General features: G+C 34.7%; 1 pseudogene; it reads left to right on the forward strand.

Moving 5' to 3' along the window:
* Nucleotides 1–10,499: 10,499 nt before the first annotated feature.
* On the forward strand, nucleotides 10,500–12,098 carry LOC116212103 (annotated as a pseudogene).
* Nucleotides 12,099–16,639: the final 4,541 nt, after the last annotated feature.

Raw genomic sequence — 16,639 nt, forward strand, 5'->3', positions numbered from 1 at the left:
GTCAAGGCCTAATTTCAAGGGGTAGATCAATTTAGAACAGATCTCGTGGTTGAAGCAAGTCAAGGGGTAAGAAACCGATTTGGTGGAATTGCAACAAGGAAGGTCATTTGAAGAAGGACTGTCCAAGGTGAAGAGGCAACCAAGGCGAGCTCTAGAGGGATGTTGTGGCAGCGGAGGAAAGTCACGAGGGAGGAGATATTCTGACAATAGCAGCTGACGGGAATGCATTTGCCAAATTTTTCACTACATTTGACATGCCAGGTATCACGTGCATTTGTGATTCAGGATGCACTTTCCATGCTTGCTATGATAAATGATTGTTTTCTACTTATCGATCCATAGAAGGTGGAAAAGTCCATATGATTAACGGTGACACATGTGATTTTTTCGGGATGGGTTAAGTGCGAATCAAGTTGTTTAATGGTGGTGAGATTTTGTTGGTTGGTTCAAGACATGTTTTGGGATTAAGAAAAATCTGATTTTGTTGGGTATACTCCACAAGTTTGGCTATAAGTACAGTTACCAAGGTAGAGTCGTAAGAATCTCGAAGGGCGCTCTTGTGGTAATGAAGGGATTGTTGTAGAAAGACATGTATGTTGCAAGAAAAAGGTTCAATGATGGCGTTCAAGTGATTGACTCTAAAAGAAAAATACCTCGAAAGAATTTTATTATTTTACATTATATATTAAAAATATTTTAAATATTTGTGCGGAACTAAACGAGGCAGGGCGAATTAGGACAAGTTGAAGGTAACTACCATCCCCAATCTGCCCCATGTGCGGGTACCTCAAATTAGCTCCATTCCTGCCCTGTTCTAGCCTCGGGCTAGATCGGTACGGGTCTAAACAGGGCAGGGTAGTTGGTACCCGTGGATCAAGGTTGAAATTGCCATCCCTAGCTCTGGTAGCTTAGCCTGTCGTGGAGATTATTCACGAGAATGTTGTGGGCTTGCGCAGTTGGTGGTCTCATGTGATGCTAAAGTCGGGAATACAAGTCAAGGTGGAGATTCAGAGGGTGCACTATAGTAAGTTGAGGAAGCCCAACACCTCGAATGAGTCCAAGGCTGGCTTGGACTTGAGCAATCACACATGATGAAGTGGAGCCCGTAAAGGGCTGTGACAGAGCAGGTTAATTCTAGATCTATATGGACTTGGGGGAAAACAAGTCAATGTGGAAATTTGTTACGGTATATCTTGTATTCAATGGAAAACCCGAAGACCCGAAAATGAAGAGGAAATCGATCAAAATGAGGAGAAGGAGCCGAAGCTAAGTTGTGCTCGGTAAAAGGGGTTTGTCGCAACAATTATGAAGTTTGCCGTGGCAAAGTGAGGTTTTGCCGTACCAGTGCAAGTCGGTCAGTGATTCTTTTTTTTATTGTGGACGCGATTTTGTGTAATCTTAGAATATAATTCATATAAGATATTTCCAAGGATATTTTAGAGTCTTATGGGTATATTCTTGTATCTATATATACGAGGGGGAGTCTTGGCCAAGATACTTTGTGTGAGAATTACGGGTAATCATCTTGAAAATTCTCGGGTTTGCTCTCTTTGAGTCTCTAGGACTTCATAGAGTGAGAGAGTGGTAAGAGTTGAGAGGATTATGAGACTCTTCTCGAGTCGAGTCTTGTAAAAACTAGGAAATACGAGTGAGATCTTGAGATTGTAATATCCGATTTTATCAATCTAATGGAATCTCCAGTTTTGCCTATGAATGTTTCCCTTACTTTGGGAGTTTTACCACATATATCCTAGTGTTCATTGTTCTTTTGTCTCGATTTAGATTCCTCTGATTTGGCATCCTTCGCAACAGTTCATCATTTTGCCCCGTTGAAAGAAATTATTGTCCTTGTCCTGACTCCATATCTTCTCAATGCAATGTTCAATTTGTTCGATGTAGTCATTTTACTTTTTTTTCCCCATAAAAAAAATCGTGCGTCTAGTACAATCATAGGATACAAAGTGAAATAGAGGGGTACTTAAATCCTACAATGGAAATAAGAATCTCTTGATTCCGAATCCACATGTACCATTAAACTAAGACCTCTTTCTCAGTCTTTTTAATTATATGGTTTATAAAAAGTGCTAAAATACAATTTTCAAAATAAAAAATTATATTTAGAAAATTGAAATGTTAAAGAAAAAGATGACGAGGGCCTAAACTCTAACATTATCATGTTAGCGAGGTTGCCTACAACATTCCATCCTATCTTACTCCACTGGAATAGAAGGAGTAGGGACAAATGTGAGCAATAGGAGCCTAAAAAGGGACTCAAAGGCAAAATGATTGGCCATCTTGCCTAAGGCGATGGTAGCTAGCTGATATTGGTCTCCCACAACTATGATTTGTTTTCTAAACCAATCCTTCCCTATCTCTTTGGGTGGGCCGGAGGCCGAACACAACCTTCATTGAACTCCATATCAATCTCACCTAATGTTGTGGCTAGAGTAACTCCTGACTAGCACTATCGAGAGTGAGGTAGCCGACGACTATACTTTTCATTGAGCCTATTTGTGGTGCTCTGGATGGGGTCACTGACAACTTTGCCTAGGGTAGTGATGATGGGCTTTAGGCCAACACTCATCGCTAGAATTGAATGAAATGTCCATGGTGGCCTGATCGCCTCCTTTCTCATCGCCAGTCTTTGTCTTTTCTAAAATATATATATTCTAATTTTATAAAATTAATTTATCCAAATTTTTTTTATAAAATTATAATATTTTATAAGAAATCGTTCTCATATTTTTATACTAGACATTAAAAAAAATTGTTAAAGGAACAAAATATGTAACCCTGAGGATGTGAAAGTGAGTTAAATGAAATTGAAAAAACAACTAATTTAGAGAACCGGACTTCACTTTTCTCTAATAAAAAGATTGAGCAAAATAGATGGAAATAGAAAACAATGAACTGCATAGAACATAAATAAACAATAAAAGAAAAAAGGAAAAAATGATCAAAACAGAAACGCATGCAAATATATAGGATACAATAGTTTCAAAAAAATACTAAAAATGAAAAGCAAGTATGTGTTTGTTTGGACTTAAAATTAAGTATTTAAAAATTAAATGCTCAAAATTTAATCACTTAAAGAGAATAAGTGCTCAATCAATTGATTAAGTCAAGATTGTTTGGTAAAGTTAAGTGACTTGAGTTAAGTCACTTTTTTCAGTGTTTATCAAACAAACTTAATCTCATTAAATGCCGAATGATTAATTTCAGCACTTATTTTGTGTTATCAAACACATGCTAAGTGAGGTAAGTGGATTAAATATATCCTTTTCTAGAGGAATATATATATATATATATATATAAGACACAAGCCCGGGCTAGGCACGAGCTTTTGTAATTTCTTTTGGTTAAAAATTCGAGTAGCTCTATGCGTGTTTTTATTTTCTTTCTATTAAATTTAAATATAAAGTATTTTCATAATTTTTAAAATATAATTTTTCGTTAAAAGAAGATTTTTATTAATATTAACATTAACTAATAATTTATTAAAAATAAAATGTTGAGGAGATATAAAAAGCAGGAGGGAGAAAAAAAAAAGAGGAGAGAGAGGGAGAGGGAAAAGAGAAAAAAAAAGGGAGAGAGTGGGAAGTTATATTTTGATGATTAAGAAATACATAAATTTACTAAATTATTCTCTTAATTTTCAATAATTTTGGTGGTTACTAACTTGATAATATTATATTGTGAAGGGTACTTTTGGAAATATGAATGTTACCCTAACCACCACTATTCCAATTTGATGTTTGATTAGAATATTGTAATCCCATTGAATTTTAAACCCCAACTCATCACATCCCTAACCCTATCCCTAATCCGACGGTCAAACTTAGTGCAAGTGCCAATTTGCTAGGGCGAGCTGATGATTATATTCCTTGTCAAGGGATGTAACAAACAATTTCGTTATTGAAGACGGGGCAGCTTTTTGCTCCCTATGAGCAATCTGGAGGTTCAACATTCTAATTTCTAACTCAGCAAAAACAATTGACATGATCGAGGAATAATCATGCCTATTTGATAAAAATTGATGGTCGTCATCTTACGAGTTTCGATTGCCCTTTTTTGTTGGTTCCAAGCAAGTCTGTTTCAATATCTTTACGCGATCCTTTAAATACAATAAGCACAAAACACTATACACCATATAATTGGTTTAATAATCAACAAAAAATGTTTAACAAAACATGTTGAACTTCAGATCAAACTTCCGAAGCTGATAAATAAAAAGTATAAAACTTCTAAACAAAATGCAGATGAAAGCCTAAGAATAGGTCGAACACTTGTAGTTTAAACAGAAAGCTACTGAATTAATAGCGACATTACTCACTAACGATTGACTGGGGCGCCATTTTGCAAGTCTGGACACACCAAGAGAAAATGCGGCATTTAATTTCTGATGGAATTTGTCGGGAGATTTCTAAGGGAAAGAATCCCTTGGAAAAATCTCCGAAAATCTCTAAAAAACTCACCAAAAGAACTTTATGACGGCTTTTGGAGGGATGTTACGCTTGCAAATTCTCGAGGGATTTGCGAGGGAATTATCCCCATTAATTTGAAAAATAATAAAAATTTTGATGATTACCAAGGGAAATCCATCAGTAATTTTGTAATAAAATTTAAAATAAAAAAGAATTAAAAAGTTACTAAGTGAAAAGTTCCTCAGCAATTATTTCAGAAAACTAATAAAAATTAAAAGTAAAAATTACTGAGAGGAAAATCCCTTGGTAATTTCTTGATAAAAAATGGTGTTTTAAAATTTTTTGATAAAAATTATTTATTAATTAAAAAATTAGATAAGTTGATCTCGTAGACCATCTCGAGTGATTGTCTCTCCACAAATTCTCTGATATAGGCCCATCTTTGCTTTATAGACGCCACATCATTGCGAGACTCATCCAATGATTGTCTCTCTTTTTGGATCTCCCATGATGACCAACATAGTGAAAAAATAAACAAATAAACTAAATAATAAGAAATATAAAATATATTTTATTTAAATTACTAATAAAATAATTTAATTAATAAAGATAATAATACTAATATTATTTTAAACAAATTTTAAAAATATTTTCGAACTAATATTAATATTATTTAAAATTTTAAAGAAATATCTTCGAATTTGGCCGTTGGCAAAGCCAATAATTGTAAAAAAAAATTATTAAAAAAAAGAAAAAAAATAAAAGGGAAGAAATAAAAGTTTGATGAGAAGATTGAGCCAACGAACCACCAGCTGAGGGGATAGGGAGCTCTCCACCAAGCTAATCTCTCATTTTTGTCTTTTGTAACCTTTAAAATATTTTAAACGTAAATTTTATTTAAAAAAAAATAAAAAGGGATAGCAATTGACGCGTGGGCCCTACAGCTGTCATGCGGCAGTCGCTGAGAAGTCCGTCTGTAGAGGGAAACATCCCTTTGGAGAGGGACGTCTCTGGCCACATCACCCAACTCCAGTAGAGAGTCTCTCTGGCTGCATCTCTCTTCTTGGCGACGTGGCCAAGAGAGACGGCCAAAGAAGACCGCTGGAGTTGGTCTGGTAAAAAAAGTGCATAGCAAATGTATCAAAAATTGATCAAGTATTAGGTTGCTCATAGGAGGCGGGTGTACACTAGCCTGTGATTCCCCATGGTGTTTGGATCGGCTCAAGCCTCCCTACCAAGCCTGGGCCGATCAAATACAATGATTAAAATTTTAAATAAAGAGAAAATAACATTGTACAATGTAATTTGTTGATATTTTTCATGCAACAACGGAAACTGAAATAATTTCGCCATATGACAAGAAAAAATTTTATGTTTCGCCTCACAGCACGTCGCCGTTATTCTATTAAGAAATGGACAGAATGCTAATGTGATGACTTCTTTTGGGGTAATTTTACATAAATGACAACTTTGAGTCGTAAAACAAATTATATAAAATATAATAATAATAATAATAATAATAAGAAAAAAATTAGGCTACAATAGGAGAAGGGTGTTGGGCCGCCCCCGCTAGCCACCAAGCCCCCGATTGTGGTCGTCGGCATGGTCTTAGCCAGCTGGCGACCCCAATCGGGAGGTGAGTGGCCAACGGGGGGCCTCAACCCCTATAATTTGACGGATCCCAGATTCCCAGCAATTGGGATCGCTCAAATTGGGAGGTTCAGAGCTACCCCACCAAAGACCCACCCCCAATTGGGATCCTAGATTCCCAACTAGAATTATATTTAACATAATATTTTGGCTCGAACAAACATTATATCTAATTAGAATTGAGTTATAAGAGAAAATAAAATATATTCCAAGACACTTGTTACTAACAAAGTTAGAATGGGGTTGTGCTAAAAATCATCTAATAGAATTTGAAAATTTCGTATATGATTGTTAAAACCATATATATAGAAGAAAGGATTACTTTTTACATACCAAATTCTTTTAAGGAAATTTCACTGTTGTTTAAGCCAATGCCTTCAAAAGAAGTTAACTTTCTGGAAAACTTATATGTTAGAATTTCGTTATTATTGGATCAAAAGTCAACATATGGTTTAAGAGTGTTGCTTTAGAAGAACACATTTAGACCAATCAAAGACATTCCAATGAGAGCAAGAGTGAAATAAGCACTACAATCATAACATTGCACCTACTGTAAAGACACAAATTTCCACGAAAAATCATAGTTCATACTTATGTTAAGTCGATTCATTATATTATAATCATTATAATACAAACCTTATGCTTTAGACTTTTGTTCCATCTAGAATTGTTATTTGCTCGAGCTAACATGCTCCAATGAAAAATAATATGCCGTTTATAAATTTGTGCATGTCAAATACAATTCCTGCTCTAACTAATTTATTCGGTATACATCAATATGTTGTTCTTCAATTTTTTGGATAAGAAATATAATTGAACTTTGGTATAATTGATCCTCTAGTTAACTTGTAATTGAAAATAAATATTATTAATCAACTTGTATAAATCCGTTAATTTTACGGAGGGTGGGTTGCCAATCTTTTATCCTTTGATTGTAGGATTTATTGACCAACAATAACTTTTATCAAGTAATACGGCCCGCGGGTCGCGGGGGCATTGTCATTTTACTGTTTTTAATTAATATTTATGGATTACATTTACAAATAATTAGATTTAATATTTCGCTTATCAAGATGATACAAATATTGGTAAATTACGTTTGTTCTCCAGTTTCAATGAGCTCTTTTCTTCTTACGAGATAGTTAACTTTCAGAAAAAAAAATAAAAATAAAAAATTGTGTCTTCCACAAACGAATCTGCTAAGTGTGATTTCGAGTAAGTGTTTATAATTTTTTTTTTTGAGTTCTTTGAAAATGGGTTAAAAAACCATTTCTTTTGTTTTCTGATGAGTGATAACGACAAAAAGAGGATAAAGATTACTTAATATCAGCAAGCTAAGTAGGTCAAAGGCTCAAGGCATTTTTTGTTTCGACGAGTTTAATACGAGGCATCCCAAGAGATTGAATAGGCATTATTATGGACTTCAAGCTGTAGATGGTATAAGAATCTGGGGGCAAAGTGGAGTTTACTGAAAATGTTACGGTACAAAATGATCAGAAATGAATTTTTTTTGTTAGTTTTAATTGATTTTATTTTTAAATTCTATAAATAAATTGTTTCTTTTCATTTTGTATCACTGTAATTAATTTTTTTGTATCGATAATATAATAAATGAATAGGGAACATGAAAGGAAATTGTACCATGAACTGAAGGGAAATCGAACGGTAGGCTCTGGTCAAACAAAAGGAGGGCTCTCATTCACGAGAGCCTACTTTAAATATATATAGTAGATAATATATTTTCGGAACATATTCATGAAAAGTTATTAACCCATTGTCATAAGAAAAAGAAATAGAAAAAGACCAAAAGAATTCAGCTGGACGACATTAAGCATAACGGTGGGTGGCCACTAATCGCCGTTATTGTCTCCGTTAGCTTACCGCTGCTACAGTCACGAGCATATGCCCACGACCGCTACTAGCTGCCCTTACCCTCTACCCTTGCCGGTCGGCACAAATTGATTTTGGATAATATAACCTTGCATCTGACATTAATATATGTCAATTCAAATATCTTAAATTATAAAGTTGAACAAATAATTGTAATTCTAATTTCAGAAACAAAATATTAAAAACAATTGCAATGAAAAAATTGCAAAACTAATTAAATATAAAATAATCAATAAAATATTGTTAATAAATGTGGAAATAAAAACGTAATCGCAATTAATAAAAAAATTGCAAATAAAATAATTTCATAAATAAAAATTGTAAATATAGAAAATTTGATGAAATAATTGTGGATTATAATTTTATAAAATAATTAAAAATTTAAGAAATAATTTTAAATAAAATACTTGTACGTTGGAAGAATGAAATAGTAGTAAAAATTATTATTAATTTGCAACTATTAGAATAATTGTAAAATAAGTAAACTAAATATTATAAATAATTTTAAAATAAATATTTAACGATAAATAATGAAATAATATTTGTAAATATACATATTACAAAGTAAATATTTTGAACAAATATTTATTGTCTATTAAATATTAATGTAAATAAAAAATAATAATAAATTTAAAATGTAATAATATAATGCTGGACAAAAGGGGTTAATAATCCAAAAAATCACTAACTTTGCTCCTTTACACTTTTGCCATGGACATTAATTTTTTACAAATAAGATGACAAACTTTGATCCATGTTTGTCATTTGTCCTACTTTCTGTCGAATTTGTTGACGTGGCGACAACGTTACTAACATGACAACTAATGAAATACCACGTCAGCTAAATAAGATAACAACTAAAATAAAAAAGCAGAGTTTTGATTGGAGAAGGGGGTGGGAGCTCCCCCACTGGCGCACCCACCACCCTAATTTGGGGTAACCCAGCCAGTAGGACTCACTCATCCCAAAGTAGAGGGTGGGGGCCTTGCGGGCTACCTACTTGTTGGCGGGTCCAGATGGCAAGGTACAATTTATTCGACTTGCCAATCAAACCGGTTCAAGTCTCAAGATACGTGGCAACTTCTCTTGAGGACACATCAACCTCGAAAATATGACGAATATTGGATGCAATTCGATAAATTTGTGACACGATTGGAACATTAATGGATTAAAATTTAATTTTTAATATTTGAAGGATCTATATGTAATAATTAAATGTCCCACCATGATTTTTTTTTTGTGCCTCGTAATAGAATAGTGTTTCCCCTCTGGGGATATTTGCCCAGCAAGGAGACCTTGTTTTATAAGGGGATACATGTTAAATCTTTACCTAAAAGGTAAATAAATTATCTTATATTATATTTTCAGGTTTTGTGCATCAAAATTTTAACCAAGCAATAAATTATTAGAAAAAAAAAATATGAATTTTCGAGAATAAATCATTTTCTTCTTAATGATTTTAATAAAATGAATTTTTTTAAAGTAATATTTCAAGACATCACGTATTTATCTTACTGGACAGATTCTTGGGTAGCGTTTGATAAATTAAGTGGTCGAAAAATAATCACTTATTTAGTTAAGGAAAGAAATGTATAAGAAGAGTGGAAGAGACAAAGATGAGATGGTGTTTTATAGTAGATAAAGAGTACCAATAAGTAAAAATTGACTCATAGAGCATTTAGTATGCGGGGAATTTATCCTCACTCCTAGGAGTGTGAGTTTAAAATCTTGAGGCCCACAAGATTAATATGTTTGGTTGGATAGTGGTAATCCACATTCACACCCAAGTGGTAATATGGGTTACCGTTAAGGGAGCGGGAAAGTGAATTCCTATGTTAGTAATTGGAAATATATTGTAAAATCAAATATTTACATAACCAACAATATTCATAGAGATTCCAAATATGAGAATGAAGATTACTAGTAATTTAATTGATGGGAATCTATCTTCAAGTAATTACATTACCAGTAATATGAATCGGAAAAGTGCCAAATGTCGCCTTATTTTTTTAAGTCAAATATTTTAACTTAACTCATTAAGTGATTTTTTTGTTAATGATCAAGCACTTTAGAACCTCATTTCTCATCTTTCCCACTTTCTCCTAGTCATTTTCTCTTATAATTAACTTGTAATTGACTGTTAGACACTTATTTGTTTATCGGTTATGAGGGAGGCCCATGAGCCTAATTAAATGAAATAAAAATTTTAATAACTGATAAAGGAGCACGGGTAGTCCCACCAAATATCAAACTTGAAACCTCTTAATTATCATGTGAGAACGTGTATTTATTTGATTAAGTTCAAAACCACACTGTTGGTCTCCTTTCCATGTATGGATCCTTGTCAGAATTATATATATATATTTGGGTAAAGAATCCATGTCAGAATCTATCCACATTTTTTAAATGATATCTAAAATTTCTATGTTTTGTTCTTCAAATTCTCTACATATATTTCTAGCAAACATTGAATATTATCTTGAAAGCCCTAGACAAAAGCCTTAGTCCAAGAAGAATACATACACATATGAGACAATGAAGGCCTCACGAGGTGAAGGATTCGTTCTAGTACAATTCTTCGTGTTCCTAGCATCGGTACTCTCTGTCTCGTGTTCTCTGCTGGTAGATCCTGCTGAATTGTTGCTTCACTGCCTGCGGGATTATTTCCCAAAGCCATACCCGTTGTCTGGGATTGTCTACCTCCGGAACAGCTCCTCGTTCCAACCAGTTGTTCAATCTTATGCAAGAAACTCTCGGTTCATGAGCCTGTCGAACCTGAACCCAAGTGCAGTTATAGTCGCCAAGAACGAGGTTCATGTCAAGGGGACCATCATATGCTCGAAGAAGATCTCTTTGGAGATCAGGATCCGCAGTGGGGGCCACGACTCTGAGGGCCTCTCGTATGTGTCAAAGGTCCCCTATGTGATCCTGGACATGCACCAGCTCCATTCGATCTCCCTCAATCTGGAGGATCATACCGCATGAATCGATGCAGGAGCAACAACTGGCGAGTTATATTATGCCATAGCTAATGCGACCAAGACTTATGCTTTCCCAGCAGGAGTTTGCACGACAATGGGCGCAGGTGGGCATTTCTCCGGTGGAGGATACGGGAATCTAATGAGGAAATATGGCCTCTCGGTGGACAATATTATCGATGCAAAGATAGTCAATGCAAAGGGGGAGATCTTAGATAGAAAATCAATGGGAGAGGATCTATTTTGGGCGATCCGAGGAGGAGGTGGGGCCAGTTTCGGTGTAATCCTCTCGTGGAAGATTAAGCTGGTCCTGATCCCCGAACAGGTGACTGGGTTTTCAGTCTCCAAGACTCTCGAGCAAGGAGCAACCGCCCTTGTCGGGAAATGGCAGCAAGTGGCAGATGCAATTGATGACGACCTCTTCATCAGGGTGCAGATATCAACTGCCAATGGGACCCAACGAGGGACAAAGACCGTGCAGGTGAATTTTATCGCTCTCTTCCTAGGGCAAACCCGTAGACTGCTCTCTCTGATGAGTGAGAGCTTTCCGGAGTTGGGCTTGCAAGAGAAAGATTGCATAGAGATGAGCTGGGTGGAGTCTGTGCTCTTCTATTCCCGCATGCCAAATGGAACGTCCATCGACTTTTTGCTTCAGAGGGATCTGAACACAAAGGTTTACTTTAAGAGGAAGTCTGATTTTGTTAAAGAGCCTATCCCGAAGGAGGGTTTGGAAGCAGTGTGGGAGAAGGTGATTGAGGCTGGAGACGTGTGGATGAGCTGGAACCCATTTGGCGGGATGATGGCCCGAGTCAATGAGTCAGACACTCCTTTTCCCCACAGGGCTGGAATTAAGTTTATGGTCCAGTATGGTGCTAGTTGGTTAGCTCAAAACGCCACGAAGACCAAATTGGATCAGATTGAAGCGATCTATGACGCTATGGCGCCTTATGTCTCGAAATCACCAAGAGAGGCTTTCTTGAACTATAGAGACCTTGACATTGGGGTCAATTCGGACAGTAAATTCTTCAAGGCCGAGGTTTATGGGTCGAAGTATTTCAAGAACAATTTCGGGAGACTGGTTAGGGTCAAGGCTGCAGTAGATCCTGACAATTTCTTCAAGAATGAGCAAAGCATTCCGACTCTCAGCTATAATTAATGAATCGAGCAGGTTGAAAGTCAAATGTGATATTCACATTTGAATTTCAACCTGCTAGATTCTCTAATACTAAATTCCATTTGCATTATTGAGACACATATAGTTAAGACTATGCACCAATCTATTAAATAAGAATGATGAATTTGTTATATATAATTAGGGAAATTCTAATATGACTTCATATTATCATGACATACTTGGCTCTTTAGTTCAAATATTTAGTCCTAGTGGTAAGAGTCCTCCTTGCCATCTCCACTTCCTTGGATCGAATCACCTTGATGTACCTTTTTTTCTTTTTCTTTCCTCCTTGGCAGGCGATTTCCCTTTTTTTTTTTCCTTATTTTTTTTCTCTCCCTCCTTCCTTTTTCTTAAAGTGCCTCTATTTTTTTCAAAAAAATTTAAATCACTCCTCATCTTCTTTGTAATAGCCTTTATTTATTTCAAGCAAAAAAGAGAAAGCCTTTTATTTATTATTATGCATAACCATAAAACAAATTTAAATCATTCATTATCTTCTTCTTAATAGCCTTTATTTATTTCAAGCAGAAAAGAAAATCCTTTATTTATTATTATTATTCATAACCAATAACAAATGTTGCCTAAATAGATTTCCCAATTCTAAAAGAATTCAATTTTTTTATATATATTTTTCATTGATATTCTCTTTATTCAATTATATCATCTAATTAATTATACCTCCTTTACTTAAATTGTAACTCAATCACTGTTAAGTTTAATCATAAAAATTTTAGGAAAAAGATAGAAATTCCCCTTATGGCTTGGGGTCGGGACAAATCGCACATTGTTATTTTGGTTGGGACAATTAGCCCCCATGTGGTTTGCTCCGTTAGACATAGGGGGTTACGACGTTAATTTTTGTTTCATTTTCAATACTCAATCTTTAGCCTTTTAATCATTTTGATCCTAAATATTTTTCTTTTATCATTCCTATCCTAAACTTTTCATTTTATTTCATTTTAGTCCTATAACGAAAAATCGAAGGGGGAGAGGGTCGGGGCTGCCAATCAGGGACCCCGAACCCTCCATCGAGGGCGCCGGCACCCACAGAGGATGCCGGCGACCTCGGTGGAGGGGTCGGGGTCGCCGAATAATGTGATTTGTCCTGACTCCAAACCACAAGGGGGGTTTTGTCTTTTTCCCAAAATTTTAAATCAGAAAAATTCATAATACGGAATATTAATTACAACTGATTGATTAGATGTAAAAATATAGTCTATAATTTAAAAGAATGATTATAATAAAATTGTAATGATAATACCCTCTAATAAGATGAAAAGTAAAAAGATGCATAATTCTTCTTTTATATGATTGATATATTTGATAATATATATGATCCTAAATCGATTGAAATTATGTTTAAGAAACTATAAAAAGAAAATCCTTTATTTATTGTTATTATTCATAACCAATAACAAAGGTTGCCTTAATAGATTTCCTAATTCTAAAAGAATTCAAATTTTATTTTAAGTTTTTCATTGATATTCTCTTTATTCAATTGTATCATCTAATTATTTATACCTCCTTTACATAAATTGTAACTCAATCCCTGTTAAGTTTAATCATAAAAATATATAATACAGAAAATTAATCACAACTAATTGATTAGATGTGTGTATATATATATATTGTAAAAATGTAGTCTATAATTTAAAATAATGATTATAATAATATTGTAATGATAATACCCTCTAATAAGATGAAAACTAGAAAGATACATAATTCTTTTATATGATTGATATATTTGATAATATATATGATCATAAATCGAATGAAATTATGTTTAATAAACTATAAAAATTAATAAAAAATAAATATTCCCATTGCGAAGCGCAGGTTTCGACCTAGTAACAAATGAAAATGCTACTAAAGATGTAAGAATATGGTGCCATATCATCTTAGAATTGTAAGAGTTCAACTGTTTAATTAGTTTCATTTAGAATTTCAAAGGAAAAATGTTTATTTTGTTTTAAGATTTTTTTTTTCGGTTACAAAGGAGGCCAAGGCTCTGTACAATGAAAGAGAAATTTTAAATAACTTATAAAGGGTCAAGGATAGTTCCACTATATATGGAATATGCAACCTTTAGATCAACAGGTGAGAACCTGAATTCTAACGTATTGAGTTTTTTTAATTGTCAATTTATAATATTGATATGGAGATAGTAAAAATTTTTAAATTTTAGAAAAACCTTCCCCTTGTTTAAAAGTCTACTGATAACTTGTAACGCTAAAGTTCTTGAATTTTTTTTAAAAAAAAACTATTATTAGGTAATGCATACTTGTGACTTATTAATGATAAGTTCAAGTATATGTGATACTGGTCACATACGCCGCGCGTTGTATGGACGTCGGCATTATTTTATTTTAAGATAAAATGTAATGTTAATACTAATATTAAGGTGTCGAACTCTTCCAAACCAAAAAGAGAAAGTATTTTAAGCTTTAAATGATTCTTTTTACGGGCCAAATATGATACCATATATGAATAGTGGGTATTTTCTATGATAAGTTTGATTAATGATATTAAGAAACAACTGAGTTCAATGGAACATTTGCAATAAGCCATATATATATATATATATATATAAAATTAATGGCAGAGACTCGAAGAGCCAGTCCATCATGAAATGAGAATATTATGCTCCAAAATGATTAGGTGAAAGACCTTTCCGTGCTACGAATGGATGTCCATATAACTCTATCATACCGGCATGACATAGAAGAAATCTATAGCTTTGTCTATGCCCGATTCATATTGTTTTACTTACGCAAAAAAAAAGAGTTAATAACCTAAAAAAACACGAACTTTAATCATTTTATTAATTTTTAACACTAACTTTCAAATTACGCAGAAAGTCACCAAGTTCGACTTTTTTGTCCCGTCTAGCACATCGTTAGTTCTCCCATTAATTTTAACAGATTTGTTTGTCCGGTCTAGCACGTGGTTAGTTGTCCCGTTATTTGTAATGGATTTTGTCTGATATGGCGTTAAGGTGCACCCGTGGCAAAACACAAGCTGCAAATTCGATCCGTGAAGTTTAAAGAATAATAAAAATAAAAATAAAAATAAAAATGAGAAAAAGAAGGAGTTCGGGTTCCTCTTGCAGAAATTGGGGGAGGGGGGCTTGAGGGGGAACCTTGTAGACGCCGCCACCCTCAATCAGGATTGCCGGCTACTATTGTTCGCTGACGACCCCACAGGGGCGGTAGTGGCCAGCGGCAAAGCCCCATGGCTTCGATTCTTTTTTCTTTAATTAATTTATTTAAAGCAAGTCGGGAAAGGGATTGTTAGCACCCCATTTTGACTCACCCAGTTCATACAATGTCCATCAACAGCGATTCACGCCATGACTTGAGCATTGATACAGAAGAATGCTTAACAGAGTCGCAAATTGCTATTTATTCTCAAGTCAACAGAGATAGGTAGATGATTCAAGCACGTGACAGAAGAACTTCCAAAATCATCCAGCGACATACAGAGTAAACAGACATCCCACACAACTTCCAAACCAGCTTTTTCAGAATACAACACATACATCGCTATTTTCCGCTAACTCGACCATCAGAAGATGGTCAATATTGGACTTCAAAAATTCTTTACGGTGCCAAACAGATGAAAAGTGTCTTCAAATACATTTCGCAGATCATCTGCTCTATAAAGAGCGATTTTCTGAGTACATATAACTTTTCAATGGAAGTCCAAAAATGTCGATTCGCCAGAGAAAAGTTAATACCTTATGTCAAATACAGTCACATCCAGCAATTATATAGAACATGAGCATTGCTTTAGATTGTCTCTCGGAAGTCACACAAACTCCTCGAATGACTCCTGAACTACAGAACAAACATATATTTCAACGGAAAACCATATTCGGGGATTGGTCTGACAGAACATCGGCAAACGAAGTTAGCCATGCATTGCTCCAAAAACTACAACGGACAAACGCAATTGGGCAAATCTGACTCCAGAATCCCTTTCAGTTTCCCGAATGACCTCCAAAGAGCAGAAAAGACCGTTTTTAATGGAAATTCAGAAGCGGAGGTCCTTTTCATGGAAACTTGACGTCAAATGATTGGCCAACACAGTGCTACTCATCCCAAAGCTCAGTGTGAAATCTTCAGACGTAATTGCACAATCCATCTAGGCCCTCAAAACAGTACTTTAGGGTCTCAAATACAGTTTTTCAATCCTTCGAGGTCTTTTTTCAACGAATAGAGATCGTAGCGATCTCCAGCTCACCCAAGCAACTCAGAATGCATTCTGAGAAATTCGACTTCGGACCCCTAGGACGTCACCGGCTTCACATTCACAATACCAGCTTATTAGTCAATTATTCAGTCTGATTGGCAATGCACATCAAAATGACCAATACGGAATGCAGACACAAGATGCGCATTCAGAAGTGGCTAATTTTGCTTTGATCGCCTGAACTGAGCAAAACCGGCTTCCGAGTCCAAAAACCACACGAGCATTCTTTTAGGCAAAATGGATGATTTTGGTCTCGTTTGAACTGTTTTTGT

Source organism: Punica granatum, chromosome 6 (genome assembly GCF_007655135.1).
Source record: "Punica granatum isolate Tunisia-2019 chromosome 6, ASM765513v2, whole genome shotgun sequence".
Classification (NCBI taxonomy): domain Eukaryota; kingdom Viridiplantae; phylum Streptophyta; class Magnoliopsida; order Myrtales; family Lythraceae; genus Punica; species Punica granatum.